Source organism: Hemicordylus capensis, chromosome 1 (genome assembly GCF_027244095.1).
Source record: "Hemicordylus capensis ecotype Gifberg chromosome 1, rHemCap1.1.pri, whole genome shotgun sequence".
Lineage (NCBI taxonomy): Eukaryota > Metazoa > Chordata > Lepidosauria > Squamata > Cordylidae > Hemicordylus > Hemicordylus capensis.
The window spans coordinates 152699078-152723649 of NC_069657.1; the positions used below are offsets into that span (position 1 = coordinate 152699078).

Below are 24572 nucleotides of genomic sequence, written 5' to 3' on the forward strand. Positions count from 1 at the left end.
TCTCTGGCATCTCAGTGCCAAGAGCACTTTCCATCAACTTCAGCTGATTCAACAGTTGCGTCCATTCTTTGAAGAGAATGATCTCAAAACAGTGGTGCATCAGCTGGTAACCTCCAGGCTTGACTACTGCAATGTGCTCTACATGGGGCTGCATTTGTACTTAGTTTGGAAACTTCTGTTAGTCCAAAATGCAGCAGCCAAATTGGGGTAACCCAGAGTGACCATATTATGCCTGTTCGAAAGCAGTTGCACTGGCTGCCAATAAGTTTCTGGGCAAAATACAAAGTGTTGGTTATTACCTTTAAAGCCCTGAATAGCGTAGATCCAGGTTACCTTAGAGAATGCCTTGTTTTGTATGATCCCCATCATATACTGAGGTCAACCGGAGAGGCCCATTTCCAGTTGCCACCGGCACATCTTGTGGCAACTCAGAACTGGGCCTTCTCTGTATCTGTTCCTGGTCTGGGGAGTGCACTCTCAACATATATCCGTAGTTTGGACACGTTGTTGGCTTTCAATAGAGCCCTAAAGTCTTACTTGTTTGGCCTGGCCTTCCAAGGTTTTTAAAATAATTTTTAAGTATTTTAATTGGTTGTAAATGATTCTGAATTGTTTAAACATTGTTTTAAGTAGCTTGTTTTAAGTAGCAGTAGCTTTGCTTTTTATTTGTTGTACACCGCCCAGAGCCTTTGATGGGGCAGTATTGAAATGTAATAAATAAATAAACAAGTTTGATCCCTGGACAGACTTGGCTGAAAATTAGAATCTGCTGTGTAAAAACATAGAAATTAAATAGCATTATATGACTAAGATATTTTATTGCTGAATCAGGGTTATTGTTTCTGGTGTGTGTGTGTGTGTGTGTGTGTGTGTGTGTGTGTACACCTGGAGACATCCTGGCTTTATAGAACAAGGCCAGCTTGCACCTGTAGGACCATCCTATGCCAGACCAGTGGGACACCACTGTTTCCTGCTACTTCAAACCCCCTGCAAAAGGTTACTAGACTATGAAGTGTAATAGCTGCCAGAGGGCCTTCATTGTGTGAGCCTCAATGTGTACGAAGACAATGGTATTGCAGGCATAGAAGGCTATTAATACTCCAGGAGTTTATATGTGGGTTGTGTAGGTTGCTGAACTGGCAACAAATGAATTGATAGGATATAAAAGAAATGAGACAAGGAATTGTGATTAAAACGTAGTCTGCACTTATGGATGGTATCACATAGTAATTAGAAAGTTGTGTATTTAAGATTTGTATATTATGTTGGGATACACAGATTGCAACATGCTTTGATTCAATGTATTTCCATTTATAAAGGTAAAGTTGTGCCATTGAGTTGGTGTTGACTCCTGGTGACCACAGAGCCATGTGGTTTTCTTTGGGAGAATACAGGAGGGGTTTACACCCCACTTTTAATCCAAAAACAACATGCTTGCAAAAGCTTCAGAAAGGCCAAAACGATTACAACAAACCACAGCAGTCTATGCACAGAATTAGTTCACAGCTGTAGAAAAGCTTTCTGAATAAGAGAAGTCCTTACCCTCCATCTAAAATGGAAAGGAAGGAAGGCCAGCCTGATCTCTCTCGGGAGGGAGCTCCACCAATGTAGCGCCACCACTGAGAAGGCCCCAACTCTGGTAGCTGCCAACTGAATTTTTGTTAACAAGGGCCAGAGAGCAGAACCTTGGAGGCTGATCTTAAGGCCCCCAGTAGCTTCATGCTATCACAATGCTCTGGACATGACCCAATGTATTAATTGACAGCTCTCTCTCTTGCCCTTAGTTATTCAGCTTCACATATAATGGCAACAAGTAAATAGGAGAAAACCACCAGTTTCTAGGGATGTGCATGAACCAGTTCAGCGGTCCTTTCCAGAAATGGTTTGAAGGTTTGGAGCAGTTCAGTGGCGGCAGGGTTCCCTTTAAGGAGCAGGGAAGGTACTCACCCCCCCCCACACACACACACACATTTCCCCCACCGGGGCTGTTGCGCACACACACCAGTCACTTCCAGTCTGACTCTGGGGTGGCAAGGAGGTATGTTGCCACGCCATGCCAGCAGTTTTGGAGACAGCACCAGCGGGGGAACAAGGGGTGGGGGGATGAGCACCCTCTCTGCTCCTTAAAAGGTAACACCTCACAAACCCTCCTCTGCTGAACCAGTCAAGCAACGGTTCGTGCACTTCCCAACTGGTTTCTGGAAAGCATGCACCCCTGTACTGCTGCCTCTTCCATGTCATCTGAACCTGCCAATGTCGGGTGAAGAATGTTGGGTTCCCTCTATCACCCGACGTCACCATGGCAGTTGTAAACCAACATTTGAAACTGGGCAGAGAACGTCAGAGAACTGGCAGTTTTCTCCTACTTATTTGCTGCCATTATGTGTGAAGCTGCCCATTGATTTAAATTGTTTTTTGTGTGTCTTTTTATCTTGACACCATGTATCAGCAGTGTCACAACAACTGTACGAAGCTTCAACTGTCTCATTTGAGAGAGGGAACAAGTTAACCTCCATCACACACTTTTACTTATTGTAGGCTCCTCATGAAAGCTGATGGAAACGGGAAAGAAGTTGAGACAACATATAAGCCTGTGAAAGTCAGACTATTATGAGAGCAGTCTCTATGAATGCTTTTTACTAGCAAGGAAAATGGGGCGGGGAGCTGGGAGGAAGTATAAGGAACACCAGATCCAACACTAATGAAAGACTGGTCTGTGATAATGAAAGACTGGTCTGTGATAAAGGGATTTTCTGGTGAGATCTCAACACTGAGATACTCTGTATAGAATGACAGTAATTGTAATTTGTTGGTTACATACGCAGCCACCTTGAGCTCCTTGGAAAATAGGTGGGGTACAAATTCCTAAACAAATACTAGATGTATAAATACATAGAGGTCTTTCACATGACCTCGCTGAAAAGGGCAGGCAGGCTGCGGGGAAGGCAGAAGCTCACCTGCCTTCCACTTCAGACGAGCAATTGCCATCTTTCCCTCCGCCGCACTGCATGACCACACAAGCAGTGGTGCAGCAGAGGGAGATGCTGGGATCAAGAGGATTTCCTCCTCTCGCTCACTCCTGGTGCTTCACACATGCAGCCTAACCCAGGCTGGGCTGCCCACTAGCTTGGGTTAGGCTGCTGCCCGTGTGAATACCCTCACCATGCGTTGATGAATGCTAGAGATAATAATTGATAATAAGAGTACTCACTTGGCTCCATTCTGATGTCAGACTGGAAGCATATGCTCCAACTGTCCCTATCTACCAGCAAAAGTTCTTGTTTCCTGGAATCTTTGCTTCTTGTTTTGTCCCTGTTTTAGCCTCTGAGAGACATACACCTTGTTCTTTTCCATGTGCATTGCTAGAGTTGTCATTCCTCAGGATTCAGCTTCCTTCCAGATCTCTACTAATTAAATCTCCAAGTAGGTGGGTGGATGCATTGGTATTTCTAGTGTACCTGCATGTCAGTGAGTACACAACAGTACGGCACTATGCAATTCACCCCAAATAGGGGATGGAATCCAGTCTTCAGCAATGTGCAACAGCAGGTCGGGGGGCTTGGGCAATCATCCTTGTTAGGAGAGTTGGCGGTTGCAAGTGCATCCCTGTTTTGATTTGTGAAATGTTGGAGGGTCTGGGCTTGGAATAAAAATGTAAAAATAAAACAAATAAATAAAACATAAAACATAAAAGCAGGGGGCAAGGAAAATTCATGGTGGCTTAAAAGCGAAATTTTTTTGTTAAAAGCATCAAAAAACCAAAATATCTATAGAAAATAAATGAAGACTACACTAAGTATGACATATTAATAGCCGCAATCGAACAAAAAATACAGGTAGCAATTCTATACACAGTTACTTGGGAGAAAATCTGTTTGAAAACCAATGGTATTTACTTCTAAGTAGATATGCACTATAAAGCCAAAAACCTTAAACGTTATAATACTCAGATAGGCAGTGATTTGCATTAAAACAGGTAGGCTGGGCATGACCTCTGCTTTAGAGACAGAGGGGGGAGGGGGGAAGAACTATGTTGGATGGGAATATGTTAAATTGTGTGTTGAAATGTTTCTGCTAATACATATTTGCATAAATATTAGGGATGTGCACAAATCATTTTTTTGGTTTCAATTTGTACCTGAATCAAATCACCCCTGATTTGTTGTGGGTCCTAATCTCCCCCCCCAATCTCCCCAGATTTGATTTGCACTTGAATCTGAATCAAATCGGGTCAAAAAAGGGCCTTGGAGGCAAAAGAGTGGGGTGGGTGGTAGTGCCCAATGGATGGGAGCTACTACCCAAATTTCAAAGAAATTGGGCAAAGGGGTGATATTAAAAGATTTTTTTGAAGTTGGCACATCTTTAAGCTTTTTCCCATAGGAAATAATGGGGATTTCAGCAGCCTTAAAGCTCCACATGGGGGGCACCAGGGTGGCCAAGAGCAGGCTGTGGTGGGGTTTAGTTCCCAATGGGTACAAGGAAGCTACCACCCAGATTTCAAAGGAATTGGGCAAAGGGGTGATTTTAAAAGAATTTTTGAAGTTGGCATGTCTTTGGGGCAGATTTGGAGCAGAAAGGGGTTTCGGGGGCAGAAGAGTGGGTCAGGTGGTAGTGCCCCAATGGGTGCCTCCTACCATCCAGATTTCAAATAAAAGGGGTGATTTTGAAAGAATTTCTGAAGCTTTCCCCCATAGGGAATAATGGGGATTTCAGCAGCCTCATAACTTCACTTGGGGGGCACCAGGGTGGCCTAGAGCAAGTGGTGCTGTAATGCACATAGGGTGCCAACCACTCCCAAACCCACAAGCCCATGGGGCACTGGGTTTTGTTGTTTCTGAGGTGTTCTGAGTATAGATTCTCTGGTAGGAAATGAAAGTGGAATCAATGTTTGTCGTTGCTCCCTCCACCCCCTCCAGGCAAGCTAATGGGCTCACCAGGTGCCATGGATTAAAATCCAGTACCCGGAAATCTTGGGGAGATGGCAACATGTGAACAGCTCACAAAAAGGCAGCTCTCACACAACAAGGCTCATGTTTAAAAAATGATGGTGTCTTTCAGCTTTACAGGGAATAAAACTTACACTTGCACTATTATGTTGAGCTTTTTTTTAACCCTATCTTGGGAGCCGCTTCCTCATTTCTGCAGCCTCTGCACCTTATTTGGAAGCAGGACGAAGGCCTGGTCACTGGGGGCCTTTGCCATAGTGCAGATGCTCATATCGTTGCTCTCAGTTGAACTGAAAATACAGGATGATGTGGATCCATCTCGGCTGTTTTGCGAATCTCCCCTGTGCAAGTCCCACTGTCCTTGATACAGTTCAATAGTACCATCACTCTCCTTATCTACATTACGGATTGTGAATAAAGCTATTACAGCACATATCAAATTAATTAATAATAATGGCTTGACACTGATTACCTTCTTTAGCCCATTAAGCTGCTTTGATTAAATGGAGAAGCTCTCCTGCTGGGATTATAGCTTCTAGAAGGCACCTTCCTGAATGAGAAAGGCGTGTTTCAGGAAAACATTACAATGTAATAAAAAGACGGAGTGGAACATCCCCATTGTGCTCAGATTGCTGGGTAAGCAAATAGTGGGAAGCCTGGACAACTTCCTAACACAGCAACTCACCCAATGGCCTGTGGTGATTGGGCAGGGGAAATTTACCCAAGCTGGTTCTGTTTCTTTCTTCAGGCCATAGATGATAACATAGGCATGCATAGAAAGGTGACCTAATCAAAGTTGTAGGCCTTGCCTTATTTGCAAGGTTGTCCTAGGAGTTCTCAGGTGCTCACACCAGGGGCGTAGCAAGGTTGGAGTGGGCCCAGAGACAAGATTTTAAAATGGGGCCCCCCCACTCAAAGTCCAGGGCCTCCGCACACCCCAGGCCCCCAAGGATTTAAGTCTGATATTCCAAAATAAGTATGCTGCCTGGAAATACATTTCACTGAATACACACACACACACGTCACAATATATAGTGATATACATTGAGTACTATACATTTGTTTTACTTTTAATGCCTAGAACACACTAGAAAGATGAATGATTAAAATGGCCCCCTCACTGCAGATTAGCCAAGGAGACTTTCAACCATGCAGGGTGAGCCTATGTTTGTTTTCTCAGAATTCTGAACAAATTCAGTCAAGTTTGATTCCAGGAGATTTTTCACGGGAGGCTTTTAAAGCCCTTTAACACACATCTCCTCTGGAATGGAGGTGCTGCATTCACATGTTGGCCAGATTTACCCTGAAGTCCCTGCAAGTTATTGGGGAGCAGTTCACACACAAGAAAAATAAAATAAAAGCACCACACATGCTTCACAATTCTCACTCAGACCTTCTGGGTTGCAAAACAACTTGAACATAAGTGCATTTATAAATATATGAATGAATGAATAAAATAAATATAATACTGTTTCTTCCAGAAGTTTTTGTAATTTTCTGCCATGAAACAAGCCACTTATAGGACTTTTTAGATAGTTTTTTTTAAGCCAGCAAATTTTCCAAGCTGTTTAAAAATAAATAAATAGAGACTTCTCAGTCCCTCCCCCCCATATCAAAGCCCTATGGCAAGCAGATCCCTATATATCCGGGTGGGGGGGGGGAAGGTAACCACAAAAAGGAGTTCACACTCTACCTGGCAGCAGGGGGTCTTCTGCTGCAGAGAACAGTGGAGGCCTCTCTGGCTGCCTCCTCCTTCCTGGCTGGCTTGGGCCCTACTGGAGTTCAGGCTTCACAGAGGCCTACACCAGACCTCCTTGGAAGCCCCGCCCACCCGCCGATCAGCTGAGAGGCGGGAGAAAAGGAGCTCTTTGCAGCCTGTCTGCTCGATTGCCGGCCAGCAGAACAAGCAGGAGAGACGGCGAAGAGGGCAAGTGGCTGAGGGGCCTTGGGGCTGGGCAGGGGGCAATGGGGAGTCACGTGAGGTGCCTCTGGGGGGCCCCTCCAGGCAGTGGGGCCCCCAGACAACTGTCTCCCCTTGCCCTATCATTGTTACGCGCCTGGCTCACACTATTCTAGTTGTGATACATATCTAGCCCAGTGATACATATCTAAACTCTTTTTAAGTGTTTAGTACACAATTTTGGGTACAAATGTAGAAAAGCAATCTATGCATTCAATAAAACAAACAAACGAATGGCTGTGAGCAGAAATGCTCAGAACCAGTTTGTGTAACTTGTCTAGGTTGCAAAATTAGGTGGAGAAGGTGGTTGACAGACCGAAATAATTTCCACCACCCCTCCTCCAAGATTGGATGAAAAAGGTTTGAAAACTGTCTGGAAAAATTAAAAATTAACACATCACCAGGGCCAGATGGCATCCACCAAAGAATCCTCAAAGAACTCAAATGTGAAATTGCTGACCTCCTTGCAAAATAACTTATCCCTACAATCAATCTTTGTACCAGAGGACTGGAAAGTAGCCAGTGTAACACCGATTTTCAAAAAGGGACCCAAGGGTGGATCCAGGAAACTACAGGCTGGTTAAGCTAATGGCTGTTGCCGGCAAATTGATGGAAAGCATTCTCAAGGATAAAATTGTTAAGCATACAGAAGAACAGGCTGTGCTGAAAGAGAACCAGCATGGCTTCTGCAGAGATAAATCTTGCCTCAATACTCTTTTGGAGTTCTTTGAGAATGTTAACAGGTGTGTGGATAATGTTGATCCAGCTGACATAGTATACCTGGACTTCCAAAAAGCTTTCGACAAAGGTCCTCATCAAAGACTCTTGAGAAAACTTAGCAGTCATGGGATAAGGGGACAAGTACATGTGTGGATTGCTAACTGGTTGAAGGACAGGCAACTCAGGGTAGGAATAAATTGACAGTTCTCTAAAGGGGGGGGGTGGGGATAAGTGGGTTCCCCCAAGGATCTGTACTGGGACCAGTGCTTTTAAACTAGAGCATTCATAAATGATCTAGAAATTGGGGTAAGCAGCAAGGTGGCCAAATTTGCAGATGATATCAAACTTTTAGGATAGTGAAATCAAAAAAAGATTGCAAGGAGCTCCAAAGGGATCTCTCCAAACTGGGGGAGTTGGCAACAAAATGGCAAATGCAGTCCAATGTAAGCAAGTGTAAAATGATGCACACTGGGGCAAAAAAACCCAACTTCACATATATGCTGATGTGGTCTGAACTGTCAGTGACTGACCAGGAGAGGCATCTTGGGGTTGTGGTGGAGAGTTCATTGAAAGTGCCAACTCAGCGTGCAGCAGCTGTGAAAAAGGCTAATTTCATGCTAGGAATCATTAGGAACGGATTTGAAATAAAACTGCTAATATTATAATGTCCTTATACAAAATTATGGTGTGGCCACATTTGGAGTACTGCGTACAGTTCTGGTCACCATATCTTAAGAAGGATATTGTAGAACTGGAAAAGGTGCAAAGGAGAGCAACCAAGATGATCAAGGATCTCTAGAGCATTTTCCCTATGAAGCAAGGCTACAACACCTGGGGCCTTTTAGTTTGGGGGGGGGGGAAACTGAGGGGAGACATGATAGAGGTCTATAAAGTCATGCATGGTGTGGAGAAAGTAAGAGATAATTTTTTTCTCGCATAACACTAGAACCAGTGGTCATCCCATGAAACTTATTGCCAAGAAATTTAGGACGTACTTTTTCACACAATGCATAATCAACCTATGGAATTCTCTGCCACAAGATGTAGTGACAGCCAACAGACTGGATGGCTTTAAAAGGGATTTAGATAAATTCCTGGAGGACAGGTCTATTGATGGCTACAGGCCACTTCCAGCCTCCGAGGCGATGCCTCTAAATACCAGTTGCAGGGGAGTAATAGCAGGAGAGAGGGCATGCACATACCTCTTGCCTGTAGACTTCCTAGAGGCATCTGGTGAGCCACTGTGTGAAACAGGATGCTGGACCAGATAGGCCTTGGGCCTGATTCAGCAGGGCTTTTCTTATGTTCTTATGTTCTAACTCAGTCAGCATTGAGATCAGAAACTTCTCCCATTTCATTTATTTTTGCTTTGAATGTTTTTGCGTCTCCCTTATACAAATAATTCTTCTTCCTAAAGTTCCAGCCTGATTTTTAAAATTAGTTTCCTTAATACATGTTGAATTCATGCAATTACACTCATACACACACACACACCCCAATAACTTTGATCTACTTTTGTAATAAAAAAGGAAAAATCTTCCAATGAGATTATGAATTAGCTAAATTTAGCTTTTGCAAGAAATAAATAGCCAAATAGAATGAACAAGGTATCTAGATGAGTGGTACAAATTTGTAATTTTAAAAAAGAAAAGAAAACCCTGTAGTTAATGAAGAAGAAGTGGGATGACAACAAGGAGCTTAGAGTATACAGTTCCAGGGCTTAGAGTATACTATACTCCCTCCTTGCCTAAATACCAACAGCAGTCAAAAACACACTTTTTACATGTTGCCAGAGGCATAGAGAGACAGAGGTATAGGATTTGAGAAAGGGGTGGGACCTTGCTGAACAGGACTGCTAACAGATCACTCAGGCAAAAGAAGAGAGAGAGAGAGAGAGAGAGAGAGAGAGAGAGAGAGAGAGAGAGAGAGGCTTGCTCCTGTGCCTTTAAGAGTCACCAGATGTGCAGAAATCTGGCAAGCGGAGCTCTTTACTGCATGGAGAGAAGCACTGCATCTGCTATTATCTGTGACAGGCACAACCAGAAAGGCTGGTTAAAAAGTTGGCAACCTTCCTGCCAAATGGCATAACCTACCCCAAATTACTTTGGTATTCCTACCAGACCCCTCTCCTTTAATTTCTGTTTAGTTTCCTTAAGTTGAAACTGCCTATATAGTCTCTCTCTTTCTCCCCCACCACCCTGCACAATAATGAGAGCCTTCATCAGTAGCCTAGACACTCAGCAGGGATGGAGAGAAGGATCTTCAGTTGCCGAATTTCAGGGTATCAGGTTACTGAAAGGCAACGAGAGTAAAAAAAATAAAAGCTTATGATTTTTGTCCTTTGATTTATTCATGACAATTGGGCTTATTTTGGTTTTAATCTCTCTCTCCCCTCCCCCCCTCTTTTTTTTGGGGGGGGGGCTTTCCAGTAACCTTGTACCCTTTGCTGTGTTGTGTCCTGTAAGATTTGCAAACGGACCAGGCTTTGTTCTTTCAGCTTTCCTCCTCCTCTTGTAAGCAAGAGCGCTGACTTTTGGTCCTATGCTGGTCTCCAGAAAGCCTGCGAGGCAGACTGAATGAGGTTAAAGTTTTACTTTTAATGAGCAGTTGGTGGAGCAGTGGGAGCATGGCTCCATTTTTTTGCGATTTAAAGCTTCTGAGGGAGATTATGGGAAGCGGGCCCTGTGAAAGGCTTAGCAGATTTGTGTGTTCGTTCAGCTCTTTAAATTATTATCCCCCTAATTGCCAGGCTGATGAAAGTCCACTTGGCAAGGATCAGAAAGAGATGGATCAAGCAATCAGGCCTCAAGCTAAGGCCTGGGGGGGGGGTGGAGTGGTGGCAACGTAGTTCCTGTTTTGTGCCTGACCCACTGAGCATTTGCCTCTTCATTAAGCATTCATAAGGCTAGCCTTCTCTTCTTTTATTGGGGTCAAGATCAAGACTAGCAGATGCTCAGAATAAGAGGCTATGTGGTGACAATGACGGTTATGATACTTGGCTTTTGTACCCTGCTCGTTGTAGGCCAATGTTATGTCAAGCCCACTGTGTTGTTCGATCCATCTCCAGGAAATTGTCTCTGGTCTACAGAATTTCATGATAGGCAAAACTGGACAAAACCAAACTGTCCCCGCCTGCTGGAGACAAATCAGACTTAAGCCCTAGTCATATGTTATGTTCAACACTTGTATGATGAGTATACCATATACACAGTTACAGACCTGTACATAGGTACGGTTATTCATATGTTATGTTCAATGCACATTCGTCAGTACACTTCCTATTTGTATTCTGCATTTCAGGGGGCCTGGACCCAGGTTCACTTTTTAAATCAACTGAGGTATAGTCATTCATATAAAAACATGTGCAGACGTCTGTACGTTTGTACAACATAATGCCTGAATAGGACTTTAGACTGTTCCATCTAGCATTTCCTAACTCTCTCTAGCTCCATTCACACTTATGTTCAACATGTATAATGAGTATACAGTGTGCACAGGTACATATCTGTACCTATACACAGGAAGTAATGCACACATTATTTTGAACACAGGTACAGCAGTATACTTCCTATCTGTAGCATGCATTTGAGGGCCTGTACCCAGTTTGCTTTTAAAATGAACTCAGGTACAGTCATTCACACAAAAACATGTACGGGTATGCAAGCATCTGTACACTTGTACAACATAATGTCTGAATAGGGCTTCTATATGGCTCTCTAAACCCTACTCATGTGAGGGCTATGAGTTGAAAAATGTATTTAATGGCTTCTGGTTCATAACCTTGTTGTTGTACACTACCTTGAATACTTCCAAGAAGAGAGGTGGCACACAAATTTCAGTGGCCATGTTGCAGCACAGGCAGTTCTGAGCCATCCATGCTGCTACAGGCTCCTAAGGAACTGCTGACAGCCTTTCACAAGAGCATAATTACTTAAAGTAATACGCCCACACTTCAGGAGCAATATTTACATTATTCCCAATGTGCAGTGCTTCCAAAGTTCAGATGTGCTCATTAGGAAGGAGATTCAAAATAAAAATGCTAATATTATAATGCCTTTATACAAATCTGTGGTGCAGCCACATCTGGAGTACTGCATACAGCTTTGGTCTCCGTATCTTAAGGAGGATATTGTAGAACTGGAAACGGTGCAGAAGAAGGCAACCAAAATGATCAGGGGCCTGGAACACATTCCTTATGAGGCTAGGCTACAGCATCTGGGGCTCTTTATCTTGGAAAAGAGGCGACTAAGGGAAGACATGATCAAGGTGTATAAAATTATGCATGGAGCGGAGAGGGCAGACAGAGAGAAATTTTTCTCCCTCTCTCACAACTCTAGAACCAGGGGTCACCCCATGAAACTGAAGGTCAGGAAATTTAAGACCAACAAGAGGAAGTACTTTTTCAACACAGCGCATAATTAATCTATGGAATTCTTTGCCATGGGATGTGGTGATGGCTACCTGCTTGGATGGCTTTAAAAGAGGCTTAGACAAATTCATGGTGGACAGGTCTATCAATGGCTACTAGTCTGGTGGCTGTGGGCCATCTCCAGCCTCAGGGGCACGATGCCTCTCAATACCAGTTTCAGGGGAGCAACAGCAGGAGAGAGGGCATGCACATACCTCTTGCCTGTGGCCTCCCCAGAGGCATCTGGTGGGCCACTGTGTGAAGCAGGATGCTGGACTGGATGGGCCTAGGGCCTGATCCAGTAGGGCTATTCTTATGTTCTTAAGACTGCCAATGCTTCCTTGGGAGCCCTCAGAACTGCCTGCACTATGCTGTGGAACATGCCAGCCATTACAAATAAAACAAACTATGGCAATCATCTATATTTACATTCAGATAGCCTTAAACTGAAGGTTTTTGAGGCGAGTTAAGATGCTTTACATTTTCACTCATGCTCTAAAAAGCATGAAATGGCAAGTTAAGGTGCCCAACTTAACTTCCACACCATACCAGCTGTAAAGACTCATATATGATGCTGGATTTAGAAATGAGGCTCCATGCACCCACACTTTGCCTTGGCCTTTCATCTGGACACTGGGCTGGGGAGGGATGCATCCAGACAGAAATTCAACAGATGAAGCTTACCCAATCACTTCCTAGAGATGCCCCTGAAGAATTTCTGCTGATGCACCTCTAGAAGGCACAAAAGATAACATGGGGCTTTTTAGTTCTCACATAATTTTCAATGCACATACTATGTGTACAGATCTGTATGCATGTACATTTATTCAAACTATAATTCAAATTATATCTGCCTGAACATACAGCAGTACACTTCTTATTTGTACCCTACATTTGAGGTCTGTATTGTACACAGTTTCACTTTTAAATCAACACACATACAGTCATTCACACCAAGGCATCACATGCATGCACAACGTAATACCTGAATAGGGCGATACTTAGAGCCACTGTTGTGTTACAGTTAGGGTGAGACTGCAGTACAATCCTTAACATGTTTACTCAGAACAAAGTCCCATTATGTTCAATGGGGTATACTCCCTAATAAGTATGCTTAGGATTGAAGCCCTGCCTGGGACATGAAGCTCATTGAGACCTTGGACTAGGCACTCTGTCAGCTTAACCTACTTCACATTGCTGTGAGGATGCGAGTAGCCCTATCCATTAATAATGGTGCCCTGAATTCCTTGGAGGAAGGATAGGAGATACATGTGTGTAATGCATCACACAAAGCAGGGAGCAAAATGGGCCAGACTGTGTTGGCAGTGCTTCTTCAGGACCAAAGAATGTCCTTGCCAACTTGTGAATACTGGCAGGTCTTAACTTGAGCCATCCCTAAAAACTCTTTCATGTCAGGACTTAGTCTGAATAATAAAGTGGTTTGGTCACACCTCTGAGCATGTCCAAACATCACTTGCTTAAGCCACATCCCCTGATCCAGAAACTTTATCCCCTAAACCTAAAATGAGCAGATCTAGTATTATGGATTAAGGCTTCTGGGTTAAAGGATATGACCCAAAGGATATGACTCACTTCTCATTTCCAAAATTATCCACTGAGTACTATAAAGCCTAGCCACCTAATGGTGCAGCAGAGAAATGACTTGATTAGCAAGCCAGAGGTTGCCAGTTCAAATCCCCGCTGATATGTTTCCCAGACTATGGGAAACACCTATATCAGGAGGCAGCGATATAGGAAGGTGCTGAAAGGCATCATCTCACACTGCCCGGGAGGAGGCAATGGTAAACCCCTCCTGTATTCTACCAAAGACAACCACAGGGCTCTGTGGTCGCCAGGAGTCAACACCGACTTGACAGCACACTTTACCTTTACTTTACTATAGAGCCCGCCATAGCAGCAGCTATAGATTATAAGGATGCAGGAAGCAGGATGAATATGAAGTTTCTTTCTACTCTGCTTGACTAAATGCAATGGAATGAGTGGTTGACATCTATATGTTACTGGGGCAGATCTTTTAAAGCTTTTCATAAGATGAAAATACTAGATTAATCTGTAGCATTAAATACAAACCCCTAGGAGTTTTTAATTAAAAAGATAGTACTCAATTGGTTATGAAACCGCAGCTTTCTCAAACCAGTCACACTAAAGAGAATTTTACTACTGACGAGGGAGGTGAAGTGACAATGCCCATCACAGTGCTTGGGAAGTGTTAAATTAGCCACCATGGCCTTCCAGGGTAGCCCAAGAGTGTAAAGGAAACTTATTGAATGTGACAAAGGCAAATGCAATGCAATGCTGAATGTCAAGGCTGTAGAGTTCATACAAAGTGCACACCTGGTTTCTGGAGCACTTCATATCAAGGACTAAAGCTGTGAAGACAGAACCTAATAAAACTTTGCCTCACTCTGTGGAACATAGAGGGGGTTGTGTCAATAGCAATGGCATGAGAGAACCTTTGTAGTAGATAACTATAATGGAGGATTGTTGCAAAGACATGGCCAGTTAATAACCACATCCATTGAACTAGAGTATAGTTTTAAATTAGGTAATAAAAGATGGGTCTGCAGCATGAGCAGCTGATGATCCCTTACTCATACTACTTCAGAAATCTGCTCTCTTTATTGAAGGCCTCATGTACCAAAGTGCTTCATTATTGATTCTGGTTATTCTGATACAGGAAAAGGCAAGTTGACTTGAATATGAGACAGCCGAAGTTTACCAAAATAATGTCTGTTAACAGATCAGACTAATAGCTTGCATAGGAGCATCATGATGTTCTCAAACATCGTACATGGCATTCATGGCAATATGACAATTACAATATGTTCTGCTGACCCTAGGGCTGCTGCTTGTCATCCAAAGATCAATGAAAGGAAAAAGTGGTTGCACCCAGACCAATACATAACAGAACCAGGTCATTGGATCTCTCTTTAACTAGGGCAATGATGCCATTTGGTAGAGTTGTGTGCAGTTTCCCATCATTGTGAGAGAGAATAAGATGACCAGTTGCTCTCAGCAACAAACACTGGCTTTTGGAGATGCTGGTTTGCAGAAATCAAGCAGAAATAGGTTGCCTGAGAACTGTTGCTCACATTATTTTCACCAGTGAAATGCTACTGAAAAACAACATTTTCTGTATCTAGTTTTTCACATGCATTTTCCTGCCACACCCATCAGAAATTGTACAATGTTTATATATAATTTTTGCTTTGTGATCAGGGGTAAATAAATATAGACCAAGGCCACAAATAAAGGAAACAGGAGAAAACCACACGTGTGTACTTGTTTTTGTACTAGCAGCTTTAACTGCTAAAGAGGCAAGTTCATGTCCATCTTCAGTTTAAAGCTTTGCTTTCATCTTCAACAGTGGGCACTACTGCAGCAAAAACTTCAAGGAAAGATCCAGCTTCTTAATTCATGAATGTTAAAATAGAGTTTTACTCCATTTTATGAGCTGAAAAATCAATCAAAAATCAGATATAGATGTATTTCCAATAAGGAGGTAGATTCAGATGTGCACAGCATAATAATAGGAAGGTCTCAATTTCTTTTTTCTTCCAGTATATTTACTGGCATAAGCTGATTTAAGATCTCAAGTGTTCTGCATACTTAAATGCCAGTCTCTCTGGAAAACGGTATTTGGGGGAATGAATCCCAGGGGGACTTTTAAAGATGTTTTCTACAATCTTTATTTTCTATAGTGTCTTTTTCTTTCTTTTTCGATGTTAAACCTCAGATTGCTGAATAGTTTCCTGAGCATTCATCCCCAGAGTAGTCTGCTTTTTGATTTTGCCTTGTCTTTCAAGGCCTCAGATGAACCATGGACAAAAAGCCAATTCTGATGCAATGTTTTGCATAGTTGCAAAACACATTTTCCATGAAACATGATACCAAGATTACATCATGACTGCCATTTTCCATGAAATTGTTCATACAGGTACACTTCAGTAATTTTTTTTTAATTAAACAGTTGTGTGGATCCCATCCACAACAAAACTCATGGGATTATGTACTTTGCTGCCAAACCTAACTACAGGAAAACTCCACAGAATGTGCAGGCTAGAAGAATGTGAAATGGGCAATGGGAATGTTGACTGTTTCAGGATACTGTTGATGGGATACAGTGTTTGTCCTTATTAGGAGTGTTAGCGATCTTGAAATATCTTTAAACTGGTACAGTCTGTTCTTTGATAGTTCATCCCACAACAGTGTTGAGACAGACTAGGGATGTTTTTTCACAGACCAGCAAAAAGACTGTTGGGACTGCTTGATCTAGCAAAAGATTGCCAGGATTGGTCTCCTGGAAGCAAGTGGCTGGTACCACAGGTGGCTGAGGAGGCAGAAATGTAGATGACTTGGTCTACATCTGACCAATGAGTTGCTCAGAATTAAGAACCAGGCCAACTATAGCAGCTTTATAGGGCCAGTCTGGGATACATGATACAACTGGCTCCTTTCATCACTTGATCCCCGGCAATCCAGGAAAAAAAGGTTTGCACTTAAGCCCCATTAAACTCAATGGAACAATGAGTTATGACTAATTTTCTTTGGGATTAAATTATTGGGGGGGGGGGTGCCTTCTGCACCTAATCCCATAGCCTGTCATGACTAGCACTCAGTTTCCCAGAGAGAAAGAAAATACATCATAAAACAACCCTTCCCACAATACCCTTCAGTGATATGAATGGCTGCTGCTGAGATCAATGTATTTCAATCACTTCTATGCTGTCCTCTCCACTACAGAAGGTCCCATGCTTTAAACAAATAAAACACTGGTTGTGTGCATGTCCAGGTACAGACGCACCCTAACTTAACCAAAGGCCCATTATTTCACATATTTATTTCAAAATATAAAAGAATTTCATATTTGTATAGACTGGTGTACACTTGTGGAGGGTGTGAGAAAGGGGGATTGGTAACTGTAGCTTCATGCCTCTGCAGCATCAAATCCACTGTTTTTCAGTGAATATTAAACAATCCAGTTCTGTCCCATTCTATCAAGATAGTAATACGGAACTCTCTCACCGCTTGTCATTATTTTTAGTGTGTGTTTCAGCCATGGACAAGATACATGAAATGTGCTAAGTGCTGTCCAAGTGAAATTCATCCTCCCCACAGACTTGTGCATGGAAGCAAGTAGTGCAATACCAAAAACAAGTTGTTCCAGTAAGAACTAATCTGCCTACTTTCCTTTCACTATCCCTACAACTGGATTAAATTTAGTACAAATTGGTTAGGCAGTTCACAAGTTAGCCTAAACATTCATGCATCCACCATCTTGAATTGGGGTGGATGACATCATCACAAACTCTGTGTTTGAAGTGACCATATGTGTCCCTACAATTGTACCAAATTTGGACAAAATAGGTTCCCACTTCCACCTCAAACATTCATGTGTCTGCCATCTTGAATCAGGTAGAAACATCATTACAAACTATGCCCTTGAGCATCCCTATGTACAGCCTATACTTATAGCAAATTTGGTTCAAATTGGTTAGGCGGTTCACAAGTTAGCCCAATTGTGCCTCAAATGTTCACACATCTGCCATCTTGAATTTGGATAGATTACATCATCATAAACCATGCTGTTGAAGTGTCCCTGTGTGTCACTCACTACAACTGCACCAAATTTGGTTCAAATCAGTTAGGCGCTCCACAAGTTAGCTCTCTTGTGCCTGAAACGTTCATGAGTCCTCCATCTTGAATCAGGTGGATGACATCATCACAACATACAATGTTGAGATGTCCTTATGTATCCCTACAACTCTACCCAATTTGGTTCATATTGGTCGAGGCATTGCAGATAGTGGGGGACACACACACAGACGGACACACAGACACTGAATGCCGGGTGATATCATAAGCCTACTGGAAAGTAGGCTAATAAATAAATAAATCCAAAGCCATTCCTGACCTATCAGGAGTCATCTCATGCAGTTCCCTTAAGGCAGAGGTTCTCAAACTTGGGTCCCCAGCTGTTGCTGGACTACAACTCCCATCATCCCCAGCACCAATGGCCCAAGACCAACTTTGATAGCCCCTGCTTTAAGTAGTGAGTGTGGGTGGGAGGGAGAGAGAATATGTGCAGATATGTATAGACAGACAGTGAGGCAGGCTCTGTGCTGAAGGATCTTTCTCATTCAATACGATTTTCTGTTCAGCATCCTCCCACCGTTCCTAACTGACAGCCACAGCAGGAATCTTTACAGTGCTGTCTATCATTCATTACTGTAGAGCTACTTTCTGCAGATGAAAGACATGGAGGCAGCGGCATGCTGCATATAAACACCAGGCTTCAAAGGGGAAGAGGCGGAAGAAAAGCAGGGAGAGGTCATTTCCCCCAATCCTCCCTCCTTTTTTATTTCTTTCTGATTGTCAACTCCTCTCACAACTTTCTATCAACTTTGCAATTCTAGTGAAATTTCACTTCAGTACTGTGATCATATTTGTAAGCGTTCTGATAAGAATGGTTCCACGCTTTATGTGACAATCATGTTCACCATGGGCACACTGGTGTTCCATCCACATGACACATGAATGACAAATAGGTATCCCTCCCTGCACATTTCATACACTTGCTTGAGAGCCTTGATTAGTGTGCAGAATATACACACCTCTTGCTCACACTTCCTGTGTCTGCAACTGTACTACTGAGCTACAGCCCCTTCCCTTTGTCCTTCTCCAGCTTCTAATCAGGAAATGGGAGAGTTCTCCAGCAACCACCTCTATGCCGCGGCATTCATTTGCAAACACTTATTCTTATCCCTATGTTCAACAGAACACTTTGCTGGAGCACACATGGGAGTCAGTTTTCCCTCTAAGGTGTGCGCACTCACACTTTTTTAAATGTCCGCTCAGTTAATTTTAGATCCTGCTCAGGCTGAATCAGGAGGGTCCCATTCTGAATGCAGGTGCACACACACTGCCTTGATACTGCCACCCAGAACAAAATTCATTCCGCACACAGATGAAAAAAATCAGAGAGAACACTGATGTGGGTTCCAAGTGCCTTTTCTCTTCTTATACATGTTGCTGTACTTTATTTCTATCCCACCTTGTGTTCACCAAAAACTCAAAGCTGCATATATAGTAAGACTTTTAAAAATGTGCAACTGGACATAAAATGTGCAGTTACAAAAGAACATTTGTGCACTTAACATGTTAAATCTTCCAAAAGAACATTTGTGCAGTTAAAAAAATAAAATAAAGTAATGCAAAAATTGTTTTATGTTAGATGATGTAAAAAGTGACTGGTAAAAATTAGAAATTAGGAAGGTTATCCTCTAGAACCAGGGCTCTGATCAACAGCACCCTTTTCTCCTTTCCCAGCCACAGATGTTTCCTGTACACTCCACAGAGTCTTCACCAATGAATATAGTACTCTTCGGCAAATAGTGCTGTCAAATTCTCAGTTCTGAAGATTTTCTCCCACTCTGGGCAGGATTCTAAATGCCATGGAATGTTACTCTAGGCAACAAAGTATGTGTACACAAACAAGGAAGAGGCACAGGTGTGTGTTGTAATGGTGCATGCTGCATGTGTGAATTACACTCGCACACCATTGTACAGTTCTGAATTTTTCTTTCAAAAAGCCCAGATGGTCTCCCATCCCAGCACTGATCAGACTCCGACCTGCTTGAGCAAGGGTGCTGAATCATATGGCTTCTGTATTAGAAAGATGCTGCAGCAGCTTACCATGAGGAAGAGGAGGCTGTTCTCCTGGTCTAGTTAATACTATTTAGACCAAGCTGACGTGTGGAATAAACTATCCTCTTAAACACTAGGGTCAGAGGCGCTCTTACCTCTGGACTTCAGGGCCAAAGACCAGAGCCCCCACGCCCCTGGGCCCCCCCAAATCCTCTTTAGTCTGCCCTGGGTGGTGTGGCCGCCTGCAGCAGGCGGCCAAATGTAATAGTGACCTGTGCTGGGTGCTTTAGAGACAGAGGAGGGAGTGGGGAAAGAAATATGTGGGATGGGAATATTTTAAGTTGCATGTTGAAGTGTTTCTGCGAATGCATATTTGTACAAATATACCTGTTCTTACATTCTTGTTCATTCAGCTGCTGTTTGTGCCCTCAAGAAGCTACAGTTAAAAATACTACATGTGCCATGGTGGGTGGGTGTATGTGTGTGTAGGGGGATGATGCTTAACTTGCAGTGGGGGTGGAGAGGAGGGGCTCTAAAGACCTTTAGGTCCAGGCTCCAAAATTACTTAGGTACACCCCTGACAAGTGTAGAAAGTCAATTAAAAGTTGCCATTTTGCTCTTTCATCCTAAGTTTACAAAACATGCTGCTAAATCCTATGGCATTTATTCTCTAGTTCGTAGCTGAGTGCCCTTTGTTCTGCCCATGGACCCCTGTATCACCTCCTGCATATCATTCCAGTTCACAGTCATGCTCTTTAGCCTCTTGCCCATTTCTAGTCACTTCCTAGTTCCAGCTCCTAAACCACTTCCCCCGAATGCCCTAATGCTTTTGCCTACATACCTTCCCTCTGCACCAATGCTCCCTCTAAGGTGTACGCAAGTGTGCACACTCAAAGGTTTGTTGATGTTCACTCAGTTAATTTTGGATCAAGCTCAGATTGAATTAGGAAGACCCCACTCTGAGTGCATGTGTGCACACACTGCAGGGGCATAACTACAATTGGGCAAGGGGAGACATTTGTCTCGGGGCCCTCTGCCATGAGGGGCTCCCCAGAGGCAAGTCACATTATGACTTGGCCCTATCCACCCGCAGCACAGTACTACAAGTGACTGTTGCTGGTGTGTGTCTTATGTTTCTTTTTAGAATGTGAGCCCTTTGGGGACAGGGAGCCATCTTATTTGTTATTTCTCTTTGTAAACCGCCCTGAGCCATTTTTGGAAGGGCGGTATAGAAATTGAATTATTATTATTATTATTATTATTATTATTATCATCATCATCATCATCATCATCATCATCATCATCATCGTCCCGGCTCCCCATCTATCTAGCTCACGATATCTTAGCATCTATCTAGCTAAGCAGCATAAATACTCCTACCTCTAGTGTTTCTAGTGTGTTCTAGACATTAAAAGTAACACAAGTATATAGTATTTAATGTATATCACTATATATTGTGAAGTGTGCGTGTGTGCATTCAGTGAAATGTATTTCCAGGCAGCATACTTATTTTGAAATATCAGACATAAATCCTTGTATTAGTTGGTTCTGCTGTTATTCACACCTTGAAACTAGTTGGGATAGTTAGCAGAGACATTGGGCCAGGAGAAGGAGAGGATAGCGGGGGGTGGGGGTGGGGGCATTTAAAAATCTCATCTCTGGGCCCACTCCAACCTTGCTACGCCCCGACACACTGCCTTGATACTGCCACCCAAAACAAAACTCATTCTGCAGCCAGATGAAAAAAAAAACGGAGAGAGAACACTGCTCTGCACTAGCCTTGCTCTTCCTGCATCTCTGTCTTTCTATAGTTTGATTACTCCAGATTTGTTGTTCTTGAAGTAATGAGTCATGACTCTGCTGGCCTCTCCCTTCTCACATGAAGACTGCTAACCTCAGTCTCAACTCACCGTTTCTCGGCCATTTGGCTAAGATCTAGTGTAACATCAGTCCTAACTCCTGCTTTTGAGAGTCTCACAAACTCTTGCCTCTATCATTAACTAAGCTTCATCATCTCCTCTCAAGATACCCCTTAAAGGAAAATATGTAAATAGGGAAAGAAATAAAGAGATCACTCTCTTGCATTTCCTTCCTTTCCCCCAAATTAAAGAGAGACTTTTACATTTGATTTTCTTTGGGCATTATCATTTACATTAGACAGTATTTCTCTATATACACATATAAATATGCAATTTATATTATCTCTTAAAAATAATGAGAAAGGTTATCCCTGCAAAAGATAACCATATTTTCAAAGAGGATTACTGAAGGTGATCACACAAGTCATCTTAACATATTTCTGTTCCTGTGAAGTTTTAAATTATAGTTAGCATAACAAAAATGGGAGAAAATTATTGCTGTAAGTTACTTAAAGAACTTTGTTCATAAGGATTTAACTTTTAATGAGACCATATACCAGTCCATGCTGTAAATTGAGTAAAACTTGGCATTGATCAAATAAGTCGAGAACAGCTCACTGCTTGGATGGATGACATACAGATTTATCAAGTTAGATCACAGCTACAGGTGAAACTCGGAAAATTAGAATATCGTGCAAAGTCCATTAATTTCAGTAATGCAAATTAAAAGGTGAAACTGATATATGAGACAGACGCATTACATGCAAAGCGAGATAAGTCAAGCCTTAATTTGTTATCATTGTGATGATCATGGCGTACAGCTCATGAAAACCCCAAATCCACAATCTCAGAAAATTAGAATATTACCGTATTTTATCGACTATAAGACTCACTTTTTTCCTTGAAAAATATCCGCCAAAATTCAGGCGCGTCTTATATGTTTTAACAGTTTAATATGTTAAAACTCTGAAAAACTGGATTAAAATTAAGGTGCGTCTTATAGTCCGTAGCGTCTTATAGTCCGTAAAATATGGTACATGGAACCAAGAAGACAAGGATTGAAGAATAGAACAATATCGGACCTCTGAAAAGTATACAGTGTACTGTGCTTGATTGGCCAGCAAACTCGCCTGACCTGACCCCATAGAGAATCTATGGGGCATTGCCAAGAGAAGGATGAGAGACATGAGACCAAACAATGCAGAAGAGCTGAAGGCCGCTAATGAAGCATCCTGGTCTTCCATAATACCTCATCAGTGCCACAGGCTGATAGCATCCATGCCACGCCGCATTGAGGCAGTAATTGCTGCAAAAAGGGCCCAAACCAAGTACTGAATACATATGCATGCTTATACTTTTCAGAGGTCCGATATTGTTCTATTCTTCAATCCTTGTCTTCTTGGTTCCATGTAATATTCTAATTTTCTGAGATTGTGGATTTGGGGTTTTCATGAGCTGTACACCATGATCATCACAATTATAACAAATTAAGGCTTGACTTATCTCGCTTTGCATGTAATACGTCTCTCTCATATATCAGTTTCACCTTTTAATTTGCATTACTGAAATTAATGGACTTTTGCACGATATTCTAATTTTCCGAGTTTCACCTGTAATAACAGTGTCAGTCAGCCAACAGATTTTACCCTGGATGCACATATACAACCCACAACATGTTCTTTCTAAGTCTGCAATCCTATGCACATTTTCTTGGGAAAAATACTTCTGAATAAATAGCCTGCGAGAAGTAGAATGAAATATGTCAGATATCACCTGTCAGAGCCCAGTTGGCAAGGGGAAACCAAGAGGTCTAAGATTGAAACGGACATTTCTCCAAAGTGAAATTTGAAGAATATTTCAGAATTCCTCTCAAGTTTTTTCCGAAGGAGAATTAAATTAATTCAAAGTTCCTCTCAAGTAGAAACCTCGGAAATTTTTCTCAGATGGTTTCTCCACAGGTCAAGTTTGGGAGTCAGAACCAGAGAACAGGTCAAGAATCAGGAAAGACTATTGCTGCTCAGGCCTGAACTAGAAGCTCACATCTCTTCCTGCTGAGGAGAGCCAGTGGCCAGCCTGGTAGGGAGGAGTCACTCCAGGGTACTCTTTCCTGCCAAGGAAAATGCTTCAACTTCTAGCCTTGATGGCTCATCACATGGGGCAGCAGGTGTTCACAGTGCCATGGGATCCCACTTCTAGCTCCAGCAACTTCCAACATTACTCTTGCAAGTATCCAATGTCACCCACCCAAGGCCAATGTACTGTATAGTGTCAAAAACTGTTAACCAATTCCTGCAGAAAAGCAATTTTCTGTTATTGGAAAAAATCACATAAATTGTTTTAAAATTATCTGATTTTAATTTATTTTTAGTTACTAAAATCATTGTCTGTCTGGACAATCCTCTAGCTAACTCATGCATAAAAAACAAAAAGAAAATGTAGACACAAAAGACAAGATGACACACTTACAAGAACCAACAGAGCAGATGGCAGAAGCACGAAAAGCAGCAACCAATTGTTTAATTTGACCCCAAAGCTCTCTAAAACAACAATGTTTTCACTTGCCACTTGAAGTCCTGACATAAGGGAGCCAAACAGATTTCCCTTAGAAAAGAGTTCCAGTCTCCCGAGAAGGCTCTGTCTCATGGAGACACCAACCTTATAACAGACAGCAGGGGTAAGCAGGGCAAGGCTTCCAACAATGACTTGAGTAAATGAGCAGATTCACAAGGAAGGAGGATCTGAGCACATCCTGATCCTACTCTAAGTAGGGCTTTAAAGATCAGAAACAGCACTTTGAATGATACAAGTGGCCTCCCTAGCAAGTGCAATATGAGTGAAGTGTAATTTCTGAACACATTTCAAGGGCAGTCCCACAAAGAGTGCATTACAGTAGCCCAATGTGGATGAGACCAAGGCACATGCCATAGAGGCTAGATCCTAGATCTTGTTCTGGAACCTGTACAGCTAGCACACCAGCAGTTTTAATCAAACTACACATACACCCATAATCT

General features: G+C 42.5%; 1 protein-coding gene and 1 long non-coding RNA gene across 6 annotated transcripts in view; one reads left to right on the top strand and one right to left on the bottom strand.

Annotated features, from left to right (window-relative positions):
- The window catches only part of MARCHF4 (membrane associated ring-CH-type finger 4), a 237221-nt gene that overhangs the window by 93337 nt on the left and 119312 nt on the right, over nt 1-24572 (top strand). The window lies entirely within an intron of this gene.
- Nucleotides 3223-6771, bottom strand: LOC128334302 (uncharacterized). The gene is made up of 3 exons (XR_008311247.1): nt 6640-6771; nt 5419-5496; nt 3223-3640 (listed from the first exon to the last, which is right to left on the bottom strand). It is a non-coding gene; the product is annotated as an uncharacterized LOC128334302 (long non-coding RNA).